Below are 17,327 nucleotides of genomic sequence, written 5' to 3' on the forward strand. Positions count from 1 at the left end.
CAAGGCTGCCTTGAGTTTCACATTTCCCACCATCCCCTCCTTGTTGGTGAGAACAAGGGGCAACACAGCACCTCTCCTCATGGCTCCTCTATCACTTGGAGCATGAAGTTATCATCAAAGCATTCCAGGAACCTTCTGGATTGTCTACGCCCTGCTGTGCTGTCCCTCCAACAGATATTGTGGTGGTTGAAGTAGGGCACAACTATGACCGTTCATATGTCCCTTCTGTGTCTTGTGACATACAAATCCTGTGACAGATGCATAAGGTCATGAAGTCAACTTTGTGTAAAGAGGAGAAGGGTGAATGCACAACAGCTGTAAATGGCAAAGAACCACACCACAGCACTGAAGAAACCCAGTGATTCTGTGTAACACACCATAATTATGCAAATGCACTTTGATAATCTTTTCAACAGCAAACTTTTGGGCTTCTAGAGCATTTGGAAGACTATTAAAATCTTCATTGTGTACAAAACATAACTGAGTTATGTGTTTGCTGGCTATCTTGGCCAACTGCTGTGCAGATAGGCAGATACTTATGTCCCTTAGCATGCTACAGACCGGGTTGAATTATGCAGATCATTATCAATTTATATTGAAGACACAGCAACACATTCATTATGCAGGGCCTTCTTTCCTTTCCAGCTGTGCCTTGATACACTGATGAAGTGAAGTCCTACTACTGGCTATGTGGCAATGCTGGTGCCCAGAAAGCTTTCAGCTTCTGAAATGAATTGAATCAAGGTGAAGTCTGATTTAACATTTGGGAGAGGAGAAAGGACTCTGTACCAAAAAGAGGGTGAACAAATCTTCAAATCTATCAGGGTAGAGACTGACCTTTCTGGGAACAATCTCTCAGCCACATGAATGCTGACATGTTCATTCTCACCATTAAGAAGTTATTATTCCTAATTCAGCTTACAAACAAGTGAGAGGCAGGGAGAGTAAGTGATTTGCCCAAGGTCACAGTCAAAATCTATTGCACTGATAGGAACTAAATCCTGATCTATTGAACCAAATTTTGCATTTGAACTGCAAGATGACCCTTTCGTGATTATATGAGCAGGTAGGTAGAGTACTTTCTGATGTGAATGTGATGAAAATGGTTTAATAAACCTGGCAAACATGCGACAAATCCATGGCTGTTGTGTATAAATACCCCTCAAATTAAAACTGCACATCCCAATTTGTCCTCTATTCCTTTTGCTGGCTCAGCAAGGTGTCACATAAAATTAGACTGTGAAGTTAACACATTAAGCATTTATTGATCTCAATAAGTTACAGTCAGATATGACCAGTGTCTTAATGAAGAGAAATAAAAGGTCATTTACAATAACCATATAGTAACTAAAATGAAATATAAATTATTAGCTATTGTGAGAAGAGAAGAGAAGAGAAGAGAAGAGAAGAGAAGAGAAGAGAAGAGAAGAGAAGAGAAGAGAAGAGAAGAGAAGAGAAGAGAAGAGAAGAGAAGAGAAGAGAAGAGAAAAAAGAAAAAAGAAAAAAGAAAAAAGAAAAAAGAAAAGAAAAGAAAAGAAAAGAAAAGAAAAGAAAAGAAAAGAAAAGAAAAGAAAAGAAAAGAAAAGAAAAGAAAAGAAAAGAAAAGAAAAGAAAAGAAAAGAAAAGAAAAGAAAAGAAAAGAAAAGAAAAGAAAAGAAAAGAAAAGAAAAGAAAAGAAAAGAAAAGAAAAGAAAAGAAAAGAAAAGAAAAGAAAAGAAAAGAAAAGAAAAGAAAAGAAAAGAAAAGAAAAGAAAAGAAAAGAAAAGAAAAGAAAAGAAAAGAAAAGAAAAGAAAAGAAAAGAAGGAAAAATTAGAATAGAATAGAATAGAAAAGAGAAGAGAAGAGAAAGAAAAGAAAAGAAAAGAAAAGAAAAGAAAAGAAAAGAAAAGAAAAGAAAAGAAAAGAAAAGAAAAGAAAAGAAAAGAAAAGAAAAGAAAAGAAAAGAAAAGAAAAGAAAAGAAAAGAAAAGAAAAGAAAAGAAAAGAAAAGAAAAGAAAAGAAAAGAAAAGAAAAGAAAAGAAAAGAAAAGAAAAGAAAAGAAAAGAAAAGAAAAGAAAAGAAAAGAAAAGAAAAGAAAAGAAAAGAAAAGAAAAGAAAAGAAAAGAAAAGAAAAGAAAAAAGTATTGCAGTCTTTATCTCTTACAATACCAAATATCTATGGCCAAGATCCAAAATTATCCTAATTTTATCTGATCTGCTCCTAGTTCATCACAAATAACAATTATGTTCTCTATTGTCATTACAAAAAGCATTTCCTAAATTCACTGACTTCTAACAAAAGTTATTTCTGTTCTAAACTAGCAACGTTAAACACATGGTAGTCTCTGCTTTGTCCTTTTCTTGGACAGGGTATCAAAAAGGAGATTAAAATTAGCTTTTAAAATGAAACTCTTTTTTAGTAGTAGAAAGCCTCTCTTCTCTTTGGTTCCCTGGGAAGTCAAGCCTTACACTTTCTGCACATGCTAGCAGAGAGGAAAAGCCTCAAACTCTGCAGGTGAAATTTTTACTCTCCTCAAGGTGAGATGGAAAAATTTCAATCAGTTCAAGGCTGTAGTTTCACTCCTGGGACTTAATGAGAAACAAGAAAAAAGCAGCCCAAAACTAAGATCTCTGCCTTACAAGTCCCAGTCTCTGATGTCTACATCTGCATGGCCAGCCGGTGAAGCTACGTGTTTTTGCCAGCTACTTTGTGTGATTGAGAGGGGGCAGCATCTCTTGTTAGAGATAAGGAACCTCCTACTAGTCCTCAGATGTCCTTTCCTTGATCTAACGGAAACTTTAGGGCTAGGAGTGATGTGGTACCTACTGACTTGCAAACCCTTGAAGAGAGAAAGCCTAGGGGTAAGGCAGGACAATTGCTCTTCAGCCCCTGAGCCTTCATAGAAAGGCAGATTAACTTCTGTTTTACAAATGCTCAATTTAATTCAAAAGACAAATGGCCTAAAGAGTGTCCTGATGACACTCAGTTTTATATTTCTACCTCAGAATGTGTTTGAGAACTTCAGGAAACCTCTTGGTAAGGAAGTGGATAAGAGTAAGGTAACGCGAGGGTAACAACACATTTGGGGAAGTGCAGAAAGTAAGGGAAAAAGTGTCACTGTTTTATATTGTCACAGCCGCAGTCTTTTGCAAGTTCTCGTAGTGCTGGGAATTCAGTCACTGATGATCAGAGCCACAGGGTTCAGTGAGAATTGGGGACTTTGTCGCCTTTCTGCTCCTTCTCTCCCAGCAGATCCAAAATGGATTCCGCACTTGGAGTCCCTCACCACCCGCGGCATAGATTCCCTTAGGAGGGCTCCTTAGGGATATCAGTGATGAATAGAAATGCAAGGTGTCTTGGTGTCCTTCAAGCTTCCTCTTGGCGACCCTTTGCCCTGCCTGTTCATTAATAGTTGCCATAACGTCATCAAACCCCGTGGCTCATCTTGATGGGATGCCCCAGCTAAGTCCTTCAGGATTTCCATTTCCCTCAGCCCTAGAGAAAGCAAGTGAATGATGAGCACTTTGTCATTCCTTCTGGCAGCAAATATGTCAGCACAAATAAAATATATCCTCATAGCAGCTGGGTCACTTAATAAACCTTTTGTCTTAGCCCTGCCCTTTGCCTGATCCCATCTGTGGTGGCTGGGCAGAGGGGAGCTCAGCCCTACCAATGCTGCTGCCAGACATGCTGTCAGAGTCTTGCTGGGCTCCAAAATGCAGCATTTCCAGCAAAACTCCTACTGCAGCTCATTGACAGGACTCTGTGAGGGAGACAGGCACCCTGACAAGTGCAGCAAGAATAAGAAGTTCTCCAAAAAAGAACAAAACACAGAAATTGTGAGTTAATCACCTTCTGTCACCCCAGTGCATCTCTGACTTTCACCTCAGCAAAACTCATCTGGGGTTAAACCACTAACACTGAAAATAGTCTTTGGCCCATATCTGGCAAATAATGGGGATGGAAAAGGATATTACTCTATTAGGGCATTCTGCTGTCCTAGAGGCTGTGAAATGTCATTAACAATGGATTACTAGACACTAAATTAAGTCTAAACTCATAAGGCTATGTTAGCATTTACATTAAACAATACATCTACCTGTGAAAGAGAGCTATTGTAGTCACAGAGAAACTGTTAGACTGCTAAAATTCTTCAGCAAAAAGTATATAGGAAGAAAAACTTGCTGATAAAGGAGAATATTCTGCTTCAATCTACCCCCAAAGTTCTCTGACCAGTAAAAAGTTTCAGACAGATATTTGGAAATGTAACCATATGGGCAGTGGTCAAGAGTCATATGGAAATGAGAACATGAATCTGACAAAAGCCTTTCTTGCCCCCAGTTCTGCTTGCTTTGAAATTGCACTTTGTGTTATTCATTTCTGCAAAGCTGAAGTCAGATTCCTGACACTTTTTTAGTATATGTGGTGCTGACAACTGTCAGTATTTCATTGACTCTTGTAGTAGTTTATGGTATACCTCTGGAAATAAGTGACGCAGTGCCAATCTCAGCTCCTTCAGCTCCCTATTTTTTTTCTTCTAAAGAATAAAAGGCAGCCACAAAGTCCAACCCGAACGGTCATTGGGAAATTTAAAAATGTAACACAAATGCCCCCTTACTACCAGGCTCAAGAATCAGGCAGTAAATATAATAAACCTATCCCTTCGTTCAATCTTGGGAGTTTCAAGCCAGTCTCATTTTATTTGGACCTGAAGTATGACCTTGATTTTTTGGGGATGGGCAGTCATAAAGTCCTCTTGTCTTCTTTGAGAGAAGGTGATACCCTTCTGTCCTTTCAGTTCTCTTGAGGGCAATTTCTCATCCAAGTTGGCAGCCTGTCCTTGGCCCACGAGACATTTAATGTCACAATTATACTAAAAAGAATCAGAAAAATTCTGGCAATTGCATGAAAGAAACCCATCTTCCTCCTTCTGATTTTGTTTCTCCTCTTTTTTTATAGCTTCCTTCTTTTGGTAGTAATGCAGCTCTGCTTGCACATAGAGCCAGACTGGGATAAATGTCTTGTTCTGCTGTGGTGGAGGACGTTGTCCTCATCTCATCTCTTCTGTCCCTGCTCCCACCCTTTGCATCTGTGTAGGTCCCTGCTCCAGGGCTGGGGAACGCCTTTGCTTTGTAAGTGGTATGCCTCTAAAAAAAAACACCACCTAAACTACTTTGGGAACTTTCCTCACAAAACCACAGATGATTTTTCCAATATTGGACATACCAGCTTATCATTAGGATTGGGAGAGTCTGACATTTATTTTTGCTGAAAGCTGACAGCTGCGATTTTTTATATTCATCTTTAAATTTAAATTATTCTAATTTTTTTTGTCCATTTCATATGTTTGAATGACACATACTTACCAAAACTAGAATTTATCTGACCAAGTACTGTCAGAGTTAGTCATAAACTTTCTGAGAGAAACTGATGAATTCCTGACATGCGCGGACACCACGGACACAGGCAGACCACTTACTGGCAGTTCAGGAATTGATCGCCTTCAGGAAATGATGCCTGGTCATTTTTCCAGTAATGAACTGCACTTTTTCCTTTATTTTCTGATGCACTTTCTGCCATGGAGATATTAAATGCAATTTTCCTTTCTGATAGTTGCATCAAATTATATTCATTAGCACTTTGTATAATTCAATGTCTTTCAACAATTGGATTAAAACTCCTTTTGAAAAGTCTTCTTTCCAATTCTGGAGACATTTTTGTCTTTATGCTGTGTCAAATGCTGCCTTCGAGATTGCACAGGAGCTGCTCATTAGTTTTTTTAACACTTCTCTTACCTGGAAGACTTTGCCTTTCTGTTTGCAGCTGCACCTGGAAAGGTATAAAACTGAACAACTTCTTGAAATATTAGTGATGATGCCATCCAGTAGCTGCAACTATGAGGAGAGTGGCTGCCTCCTGATTTCCATTGATAAATACAAATTTATTTGATAATAAAAAGTAGAAAGCAAAGCCTTATCAAAATATAACTATTATTTTTATCATCTCTGGGCAGATGTCCGAGCTTCCTCACATTTTATATGTGTTAGGTAATTCCTCTGAAGTAAGCAAATCAGCAAGTCTCCTAGCTGGGCACGCTGACTGCAACCAGAAAAAACACCACTCCAGTGGGGAATATGAAAATCTGTTGTGGCAACTTCATTCCCTGAACATCAAAACAGGAACTTTCCATTGGTTTCGCAGTCCTGGACTACATCAACGGGAAATACAACAAATTTGCAACCAGGGAAGATGCTCTTGAAACAGATCTTTTGCAGGATCCTGTGCTCTGGGATGCTTTATTCTCACGCTGTGGGACCAATTAGGCAATTTAATAGTACAAGGCTCTGACTATGAGAAAAAGCTGTTCAAGATAAGACTCTCAAGAGAATGAGTATGCACTGGGGAGAAGAAAAAGGACACATTTTATACCAAAATATAACCTTAATTTATTTTTTTTTAAATCAAATAATGTAATGAAAGACGTAAGTGTACTAATTGACTATGACTGATCAAAATGGAAACCCTCTGATCCTCTTTGCTCGTTGCAGGCTCTACAGACATGACAGAGAGACAATGTTCATGGCATTCCTTCACTGAGGAACTCTCGGCTATGCAAGGCCATGCAGCCATTTCAAAAGCTAAACCATGCCACGGGATATAGCATGGTTACCTCTGTGTCAGCTCATATCTTGAATCTGCCCTGCTTTAGCCAGCTTTATGTATCTGTCTGGATAATTTTATACACATACGTAAGTGCATGTGTGTGTTTTTGCACACATGGGAAAAGATGACAGCAAACACACTGTTTTCCAGCGTAAAACATACTGTTTAAAACTGTTTTGATGCAATCTAATGAAAACTCGGGGGAGTCAGAATTCACAGACGCATTTTGCTGGTGTTTACTGAGAAATCAGACCCAATGAAGATGGTGCAATATGCTTCTGCTAATTGTGGCCAACAGAGTAAACAAAATCATGTTCATTTCTTTCAAGAGACATTCCTTGATAAGAGATTCTATCAAAGCAGCAACATGAGCAAAGGAGAGAAAACAGAATGACAAGAGGGGTAAATCAAAACGATCAAACGAAAAAAAAATAAAAAATAGTAAAACCAGGAGAGAGAAGAGCTTTTTTCATCTGCCTGCTCCAAACAATAGCCTGTCCCCACAGCACTTAGCTGCTAGAAATCCCTGCTGCAGTGGGAAGGTGAACCCTGACATATTGTTCCACATGCAGGATGTCAAGCTGACAGTGTGGTCTTGACGCAGGGGCTCTGGCAACAATCAAAGCAATGGTGACGGATGGACTGTTGACTAGAGTTGACAGCAAGAAAATAACAAGAAGATATGGGAGAAAGCAGCAGTCGAGGTTTACAATGACAGAAGCTGCAGAAGTAGAGATCCCTCGTCCTCATGTGTCACGAATAAACAGGAATGAGGCTGGTAATTCCATGGAACATGTTAGCACTGAGTGCTTATGCAGTGTCTTAAACCCATGTCTATGAGCTTTGTGTAAATATATGCCAGCATAAATCAGATGAACTTTGGATTTCTGGATTAAAGGTTTTTTGAGTGTGGATTTCATTTCCTGACTAAAAACAGGCTTTGAGGGGAAGCAGATGTTTTCCACAAATGTTTCTGTTGTACTAGAAAGCTGTTTTTCTTAAAAAAGGAGAAACATCAGAAAGAATCTTCTCAGGACCCTTGAAAAAAATAGGCCAGGGAAAAAGACTATCCAATAGAAGCATTTTTGTAGCCTACAAGAAAAAAGCTTGAAGAAAATGTACAAGTTTGCATAAAGGAGAGATCCAGTAGAAGCAAAATAAGTTCACATTTGTGTTCTTTTTTTTTTTTTCCTTTTCCAACATTTCCAATTTTTTCACATATATTAATGCTTGCAACCCCAGAACAAAAACACCTCTGGAGGTATTGTATCTGCATTTTAAACCTGAAATTTCATTAGAACTGTTGTGCAATTTTTTCAAAACTTTGTACGAAGAGGAAGGTGAAGCCAGACAAATTTTCCTTACACCAGCACGTTGTATTTTTCCTCCACCGCATTGCAGTATAACAACTGCTTTGGTTGGCAGAATGACATTTCATTACCTAGACATATGGGAATTGATTTAAAAAAATAGCCAAAGACTGAAAGTGTTCAATTAATAACAATAGTTGAGTATTAATCCTCACTGTCTGAAAACTTTTACTAAGTAAGAGAATTGCATATAAATTCATGAAGACTACCTGCCTAAACTAATCACATGAAGGAATTCCTGACCTACTCTCTTTGATGAATAAGTTGTGAGTTAGACTTGAGTTTCTAACTTTTTCTTCTACTGCTGAATGGAAAAGTACATTTCTTTTCGTAATGCAACATCACTCTTGTAACCACAGAAGCATCAGAGATCACTGACAATCAGTTTGCAGGAGTTTCCCTTTTTCTGGAAAAGATCTTGAGCCCCCCCCCCACACTCCTTCTCAGGGTATCTTGTCTAAGTAAGGATACTGGAAGACCAGTCTTTCAGGTGTCTTTGAAAGGAGGGGGAGAGGGAATTATTTCCCTAGCTAAAAGCAAATCCTCTCACCCTCTTGAAGCGTAGCTAGAGAGCTGGAAAAGGAAAAGCAGTATTTAAAGAAGGAAATAGCTTTTTTTTTTTTTTTTTTTTTAAATGTAGGAGTACTTTCTAGGAAGAAAGAGATTGGATAAAACTATTAACTGAAAAGTTATATTCTGAACGTCTACCACAAATTTGCTAATTCTAGAAATTTGGAAATTTCTACCACAAATAATGCTATCTTAACCAATGTTCAAGCCAAAGGCAGTTCAAGTAAATAGAAAAGTCCACAATTTAATTTATTACAAATTTCAGGGGCAAGAAAGACTAAGCTGTAAGTATTTGCACGTTTACTTTGCAAGCATATTGTATCTTTTGTCATGGTGTGGTGGAAAATATCCTATTCATGCACAACTGTGTTATAATAATTGCCAATACAGTTCATTACCATTTTAGTTATTATGGCACGAATGAACCTTTAAATACTTGTGGAGTCCCAGTGATGTTATAGATTTACTTGCAGGATATAAAAACAAAACAAACAAAAAAATCCCACCTCTTTTATGTTTATTTTTACTAAGGTAGAAATGTTAATAATTTGAACGTCAGCCAGCAGTGTTCCCAGGTGGCCAAGAAAGCCAACGGCATCCTGGCTTGTATCAGGATAGTGCAGCCAGCAGGAGCAGGGAGGTGATCGTCCCCCTGTACTCTGCTCTGGTGAGGCCGCACCTCGAGTGCTGTGTTCAGCTTTGGGGCCCGCAGTACAAGAAGGACATCGAGGCTCTGGAGTGTGTCCAGAGCAGGGCTACGGAGCTGGTGAAGGGCCTGGGACATAAGTCCTGTGAGGAGCGGCTGAGGGAGCTGGGGTTGTTTAGTCTGGAGAGGAGAAGGCTCAGGGGAGACCTCATTGCTCTCTACAACTGCCTGAAAGGAAGGTGTGGGGAGCTGGGGGTCGGCCTCTTCTCACAGGTAACCAGTGATAGGACCAGAGGGAATGGCCTCATGTTGAGCCAGGGGAGGTTCAGGTTGGAAATGAGGAGACATTTCTTCTCAGAAAGAGCAGTCAGGCATTGGGACGGGTTGCCCAGGGAGGTGGTGGCGTCACCGTCCCTGGGGGCGTTCAAGGAAAGGCTGGACGTGGTGCTTGGGGACATGGTTTAGTGGGTGACATTGGTGGTAGGGGGGTGGTTGGACCAGATGATCTTGAAGGTCTTTTCCAACCTTAACGATTTTGTGATTCTAATTTAAGGAAGGTTTTGCTATGACTTTTTCTAAAACTAAGGAAGGTAGTCAAAGCTAGTCACTTCAGTGCCATATAAAATCAATGAATACAGATAGAAATTGCAAAGGTAACTGATAAGTAAATGAAAAATATAGGCACAGGGGGAGGCAGACAGACCACCTAGTCCTGTGCTGTGTCTCCAAAAGTGGTCAGCATAGGATGCCAAGGGGAAAGAATCAGAACAGCTCAAGCAGTGATCAAATTTCCCCACAGTAGTCCCCAAACACTGGCAGCCTGTGGGTTTGTGGCTTCTGATGCTGGGAGCAGTGCATCATTCCTCCCTCTGACGTCAGGGCTCCAAGAGATGTGACAAAGTTCAGCCTCCCTTGTTTTTTGAGAAAAAACACAGCTGCCTAAATGCTTAATTTGTAGCTGATGTCATCAGCTGTGATGATGTTTGTCCATGCCTGGCAGTTTCCCACCAGGCAGTTTCCACTCAGCTGACGAGCTGCTTTTAGAAAGGCAGGACAGCTCAAAATACAAGGGTACCACAAGCACTGTCACACCATTGTCTGTGGGGTAGTCACCAGACCCACCACTGCACCAGACCGATGCAAGAAGCCACCCCAAAAAGCCATTAATCACTGAGCTTGGCACAGTGGCCGCTTGAGCTACTTAATGCACAGCTAGCAAAAGAAGAGCTAGCAGACTTTCCCTGCAGCTGTGGGCCTGCTTCCCAGTACTCAATGAATGGGCAATTTATTTATAAATCCTTGACCAATGGTATGGATTTTTTAATTATTTTTATTTTAGGTTGATAAGAATGGCTTGCTATTTACCTCTTGTATAAATGAGTCTCAGTCTGCAAACACAACATTTATGATTTTGTTTATCTACATGCATGCAAAGAATCTTACCATATGTTGGAGAATCGACAGCAGCGTGCTGATTTCCACTAGTTTTGTCCAGACACCAGTGTCTCTTTGTGGGATGTTGGTCTTTCATTCACTGATGGCTTTTGTGAACTGACTATACGTATAAGCTTATAATTCATTGTGCTTGATTCTGACAGAGAGATGAAGTTTTTAGCGAATCAGTCAGGGTAAATAACAAGCAGACCAATTTCCTCCTTCAAACCTTAGTTATTTTAAAGATATTTATTAATATGGCTCTCTTCTGTCTGAATTGTGTCCTGACCCTGGTAACTTGGCAACTGCATTAGTTATTTTATATTTGGCAGCTCACACTGCCTGTGTGTTAAGAGGTTGAGCAGATCTTCTTTTCTATAACCCATCTCATTTCCTAGTGCTGTTCTAATTGCTGCATGCGTGGAGATGATTGCTCCCACCACTGATGGGAACATCATTATTACAAGGACTTTACACATTCCTTGTTGCCAATGCTGTGAATTTTGTAGGAAAACTACCACAATACAGGGATTTGTTCCTTTACAAAGCACGCCCATATGTTCATGGCAGTGTGTGACAGGAGGATGAGTAAGTCCAGTACTGTCCTCAGTTTGTGATTTAAATGGAGTGAAGGTTTTAAAGAGAAAATGAACAAAAGAGAGGAAAAAATAAATAAAGAAAAAGAGACTAAAAATTATTATCTTTCCCCAGTCCTGGGTGAACAATTGTCTTTTTCTCCAAATCACTCTCAAAACCCTTTTCAGGCCATCACCAGGAGAAAGAATTATTTGTCAAATACATATTTGATAAATCTCAGATCCACTTGTTTCTCTGTTAAGCGGTGTCAATAGTAGAATGGAGATTAACTACCTGTAGCTAAGAATCATGCTAGAAGGAAAAGAAGCAGCAACAAAATAAGAAAATCTTAATGTTCAAGGAAACGTGCAAGGTTAAATATCCTATTAACTATCAGGAGCAAATGGCTCTCCTGCAATTAGTGTTTAATCAAATCTGAGGAAGGAACTTGAAAGTATTGACTTTAAGATCCTCTCTAATAATTTGCTAGTTCTAAGAAATAGAAATATTTTCTTATTAAAATCAAAGTTATATCTACTAATATTGGATATTATCTAATATTATAGAAAATCTAATTATTTTCTGAATAATATCTACATAATCTCCTGGAAGAAAGTTAGAAAGACGATTAAATGCTGTTATACCCGCTCTGGAAATAATATAATTGAAGCAGACATGGAAAAGAAAAAAAAAATCCAGACACAATACATCTGGACTCAGTGCTGTGTCTTTCCGCTTCACTGACCATAAATATTGAGATATGTTGTATTCTTTCAACCAACCTAGTCCTCATAGTCCATCCCCATGTGTATGAATTCAAGCAGGGAAGGGGGGAAACCAGCATGGCTGAGCAAGGACTTGCTGGTCGAACTGAGGTGTGAGAACGGGATGCACAGGCAGTGGAAGCAGGGACATGTAGCCTGGGAAGAGAACAGGGATGCTGTCCGGGTGTGTAGGGATGAGATCAGGAAAGCCACAGCACAGAATAACAAGAAGGGATGCTCTGGGTACATTAGACAGAAAAGAAAGGCCGTTTCTGATAATCAAGAAAGGAGAATTGGTAGCAACAGACATGGAGAAGGCTGAGGTACCCAATGATTTCTTTGCCTCAGTCTTCACTGCTGCAGGCTTCCCAAGTCTCTTGTTTCTCTGATCCCACAGGTGAGGACTGGGGGAGCCAAGTCCTTCCTGCTGTAAACGAAGAGCAGAGACCACCTGATGAAACAGAGTAGGTACATGTCTATGGCACCTGATGACATGCAGCCCACGGTCTAGTGTTTTTTGTTGTCATTGTTGTTTGTTTGTATGTTTGGTTTTTTTTTTTTACCCATCTAGAATTCCTGTTTCTTTCTCCCCAATAGCCTTTTGAATGAAATAGTAAATATGGGTATTTTTCTGTTGCCAAATACAATAAATTCTAAGTCTAGGCCTGAATTTATTTTAAAACATGGAGAAAAATTATTATTTTATTATTATTTTTATTATCCCCTTGTTTCCATCTGCCAAGTTCTTACCGGATAGTGAAGTTTCTTGGGCTTCAGGTGTACAATATTGATTATTCTCCAGAGTTCGATTCCATTTCCATCACTCTTAAACTCAATGCTCTCTTGTCCTTTCAGTATGATATCCCCAACTTTGGATGACATCCTTCTTTCTATTGATGACATCTTAATACTTTTTATCATTTGCTAAGATCTGCACTAAAGTGGTCTTTAATGTATACTTAGAGGCTCTCTCTCTAACCTGCTACCCACCCTTCTGACATTTTCACTTTACTGAAATCTTCCCTTCATCCCTGTATTGTACGACTACTAATCTTCAGCTTTTCCATTTTTAAGCATTTATTTCATGGTGTCATACCAAAATTCTGAGTGAAGTTTAGGTAGATTAAATCTGCTGTTTCTCATTTGTTTTGAAAATTACTTACAATAGATATTAAAAACCAAACAACCAACCCAACCCAACCAACCAACCAACCAAACTAAAGTACCACAGCTCTGTTAAATTGTACTAAAGTACATTTGGTAAACTCAGGTTGCACTTTCTCCTAGGTATTTAATTATTCTTTCCAGTAGATTTTGTTCTAAAGCCTGGTCTACTTCTGTTAGTCAGATTAATTTTTCTCACTCAGATGAATTTTTCTCCACTTTATGTTTATGATGTTACTACTGTACAGTTACTAAATGAAGACATTATATGTAATATACATATGTGCATATTGATCACTCAAGAAACTTAGCTACAGATTTATTTTTGTTTATAATCTCATTAAACTTGAACCAGGATGACTGCTGAATGCATCTCCTCTCTCTACATTTATTCAGAAACTATTCGATCACAGATTGCCTCAGCTTTCATAATGAAGATGAGTTCTGTCATAATGTTTATCATGGGAATGGCAACAGAATTAGGAGCAGGGGAAAACTCAGGCTGGAAGAAACCTCAAGAGGTCTCTCATGCAGCTTCACGCTCAAAGCAGGGTCAGCTCTGAGGTCAGACCTGGTTTCTCAGGGATTTATCCAGTCGGATCTTCCAGAAAACTCCCAAGGATGGAGATTGCACATGTGTCAATAGATATGTTCTTCAAGGTTAAGAATTATAATCATGATAATGACTCAATAATTATCTGCCTACCTAATAATACTATAGAAATTTCCATCTCTATCCAAATCTGACCTGAAGTCTCCCTGATCTCTATAAAACTTCTCTTGCTCTAGCTACAAAATTACCTGAGAAAATTATTTCTTTTTTGTCATGATATCCTCCCTCCTTTGTTAGCAGTCTATTGTAGCTTACTCATGCAATTAATTTTTCTCCAAATCTTTCTTTCTCTAGTTGCTTCTTCCAAGTGAATACAAGTGGATGATTATTCCAAGAATGCAAGACAAACAGCTCTTACTTCTGAATGTTCAGTACTGTAGGTGAAATTATTAACATAGCAGGGCTCCACTAGACTCAGGACACTGATAAATTTGCAAGATCAGAGTTTTCTTTTACCACATTTGCTTAAATGATGGTTGTGTGGAGGTGACTGGGCTCATATGAACACAACTGAGTCACAACAAAATGAAGACAGAAAAAGCAAAAATGGAATGAAAAGTAATAAAGATTTCTTAAAGTCCTCAGTAGCCATGACATGGACAATGGAATACGCATATTTGTTCTAACTTTGCACATCTGAACAGGAGGCTTTAATGTAGCTGATAGTTTGGCCGTAAGCCAATCAAAGATCCTACCTGCTATGTGCGATATTCTGGAGCACTCAAGAGACAAATATCCACATGCCTTTGTTTGAAATGTTTAGTATGAACGCTGTCCTTCAAAAGACACTTTATTCTGTCATAAATCAAGAACATCTACTCCTTGCAAGCAAGTAATCTTCTCCAGGCACCTCATTTTCATTTGGAAAAAGTGTAAAATCACTGAGTTTAGATGCCTAAAAGGATCCCCAGATTGTCTAGCAAGCTAGGTGTTAAACAAAGGCCCTCAGTTCTAACATGAAAACTTATTTTTAAAAAATGGTAATAAATAAATAAGAAAATGAATAAAGTGGAGATTAAACAGTAAGCTGTAATTGTAGAAAAAGTAGAAGCAGAATATAATCCCTTTTTGCTCAATTCTGTTATCTATTTTAGATCTTATATGCACAATTTAATGTTGAAAATAAATGATATACAGAGAAATGGGTAGAGTGAAGAATATAAATCTTAACTGAAATATAGTAAATAGAATGAGCAAGGAAATGGAGGCTTTGAAAATGAGTCAAGAGGAAATCATATAATGAAGTGTGTATTTGTATGCTTATATACATCAACACTCTCAGTGTGGGCGGTGAGTATGCATATTGTAAACATGCATAGATAAATCATATGTAAACAAAGGTTAAATCAGCGCAAGGCATCTTAGCAACCTGTTCTGCCAGCTATTGTAAAAGGCTCCTCATCAGAATAAGTCATTGAAAATCCTACCTAGAAAGACAGGGGGGTGAAGGAGGTTTCTTGGAAAGAAATACTAGCAGCAATATGTAAGATTTTATCAAATATTAACACATCACTTGACACATAAGGATTAAATAATATCAAATATAGTACAGAAATTACTTATGTATTTTCCTCCTGATTTATTTTAGGAAAACTTTTTTTTCTTCATTAGTCTTCCCTTTTCCTATAATTCATTTACAAATCATTAATTCAGAGATATTGTATCTATCATTCTGTTGTCCAAATTATTTGTACAATTCTCATTTAAAATTGGTGATTTGGGTTAGGGCCGTAACTCGAATTATTCCTTACCTCAGGTTTCAATGAAGTGGCAAGATAATTCATTCTGAACATGAGCTCTGTAGAGTTCATTTCAATTTATTATTCATTTTAAGCGAACTAATCTAAATTAAAATCTCCTTGAATCAATACCTCATTTTTATCATAGAGTATTCTGACTATATCATACGACTCATTCATCTGCTCTTGTATCCAGCAAACCTGAAATGGCTTTGTGGTGGACTTTTTTTGTTAAACAAATGGACTTATACACATAAGGTAATATGCATTACAGAAAATCTCTCCCCAGGCTGTCCACCTCTCAGGGCATCAGCTCTTTCTATATTCCACAGCCAGCATACCTTAGCCATTTACCTTTGCATCATTACAGGATTATCCAATGTACAGCAAAACATTAACAAGGTACAAGATTACAGTTCTATAACCATCATGGAGAAAGATTAATTATTTACCATTTCAGCTTCCTATTTTAGTTACTGAAACAAATAACCAGCTTGCATTCCATGTAATCAATATCACTATAATCATTCTGTGGATAATATTCATGTTTTTGGTGTTTTGGGGATGGACTGAAATAATTTTCTAAACAGATTTTTTTTTCTAACATTACATTTTTATGTGAAGGTAATGACAGTTAGAAAGCATGGGATGAAGTTTTTGTTCTGACAAAGACCATAAAAAACTTTTAGAAGACTTAGTCACATCTTATTCTTTTCATTATTCTATTATGTCCCACTTGTATTACATCGTCTACAGTCAATTCATAAAATACAATAAAAAATCTTGTTTTATACACACTTGAAGTGGCATACCTGCCTAAAATTGGTGCTGCAGATATTTTGTGTCTAGAATCCCAAATGTCCCTACATATTTCTTCCATTTTTTCCTCTTCATTTCTTGTCCTTCTCAGCTATACTAATGATTTTTCAAGTGCAAAAGATATAAAAGAATATTTCAAAATGCTCTTATTCAGCAAAGCACTTCAGCATGTACCTACCTTTAAAGATATGGATGGTTCCCTTGAAGTCCTTTAGACTTATGTGCTAAAATATCTTTGTGATTTTGGTCTCAGTGTTATAGAGAGATCGATACTCTGTGCATCAGTAGCACTCTTCAGCACATGCTTAATTCTAAGCCAAGCATAGTTCTACTTTAATCCCTAAAACCAAGCATGTACTTAGAGAGCCCAAAGAAATCTGTTACTGATGTTATACCTATATTACTGCAAACAAATGTTCTCCCCATGTCTGGACACACTATAATGAGGTCTTGATGCTCTGGGGAAAAGCCAGCCACATCCTTCCTACCATCTCACACACTCCAGCAGGTGTTTTCTGAATGGATAGGAGACAAGAAACGCGGTGCACATCGGAATCTAAACCTAGATGCAATGCTGAGTGCTGATCATGTTGCTGCAAGGAAATTTGTAGATATTAGAAGCAAAAAAGAGTATGTGAGATATATAAAGTATGTGAGACTGTTCTTCCATACTGCAAACCTCCTCTACCTCCTATAGGGGAGAAAGTCTACTGGAACCCAAAATAGAATTATTTCCACCACTTTCTCAAATGCAGTTCCCCTATGTAATCGCTGTTGCCCCTAACAACTCTCAAAAATGTGGTAAGTGGCAACATTTAGCTGCCAATCAAGCTATATTTCAAATTCAGGGAGACAAAACTCAGGAAATGTATGATAAACACACCCTGTTTGTCCAAGGATATAGATCAGAAGCAAGACATGGTAGGCCTATTCCACCTCTAACTACTGTACTGCTATAACTAGGGAAGTTAAATAAATTGAGATTAAC

At 38.3% G+C, this 17,327-nt stretch overlaps 1 long non-coding RNA gene across 1 annotated transcript; it reads left to right on the top strand.

Moving 5' to 3' along the window:
• The first annotated feature begins 9,367 nt into the window (after positions 1-9,367).
• On the top strand, positions 9,368-16,356 carry LOC308190236. Its single transcript, XR_013947020.1, has 3 exons — positions 9,368-10,539; positions 12,402-12,468; positions 14,076-16,356. It is a non-coding gene; the product is annotated as an uncharacterized lncRNA (long non-coding RNA).
• Positions 16,357-17,327: the final 971 nt, after the last annotated feature.

The sequence above is a fragment of the Anser brachyrhynchus genome, assembly GCF_964034855.1.
Source record: "Anser brachyrhynchus genome assembly, chromosome: 2".
Taxonomy (NCBI): Eukaryota; Metazoa; Chordata; class Aves; order Anseriformes; family Anatidae; genus Anser; species Anser brachyrhynchus.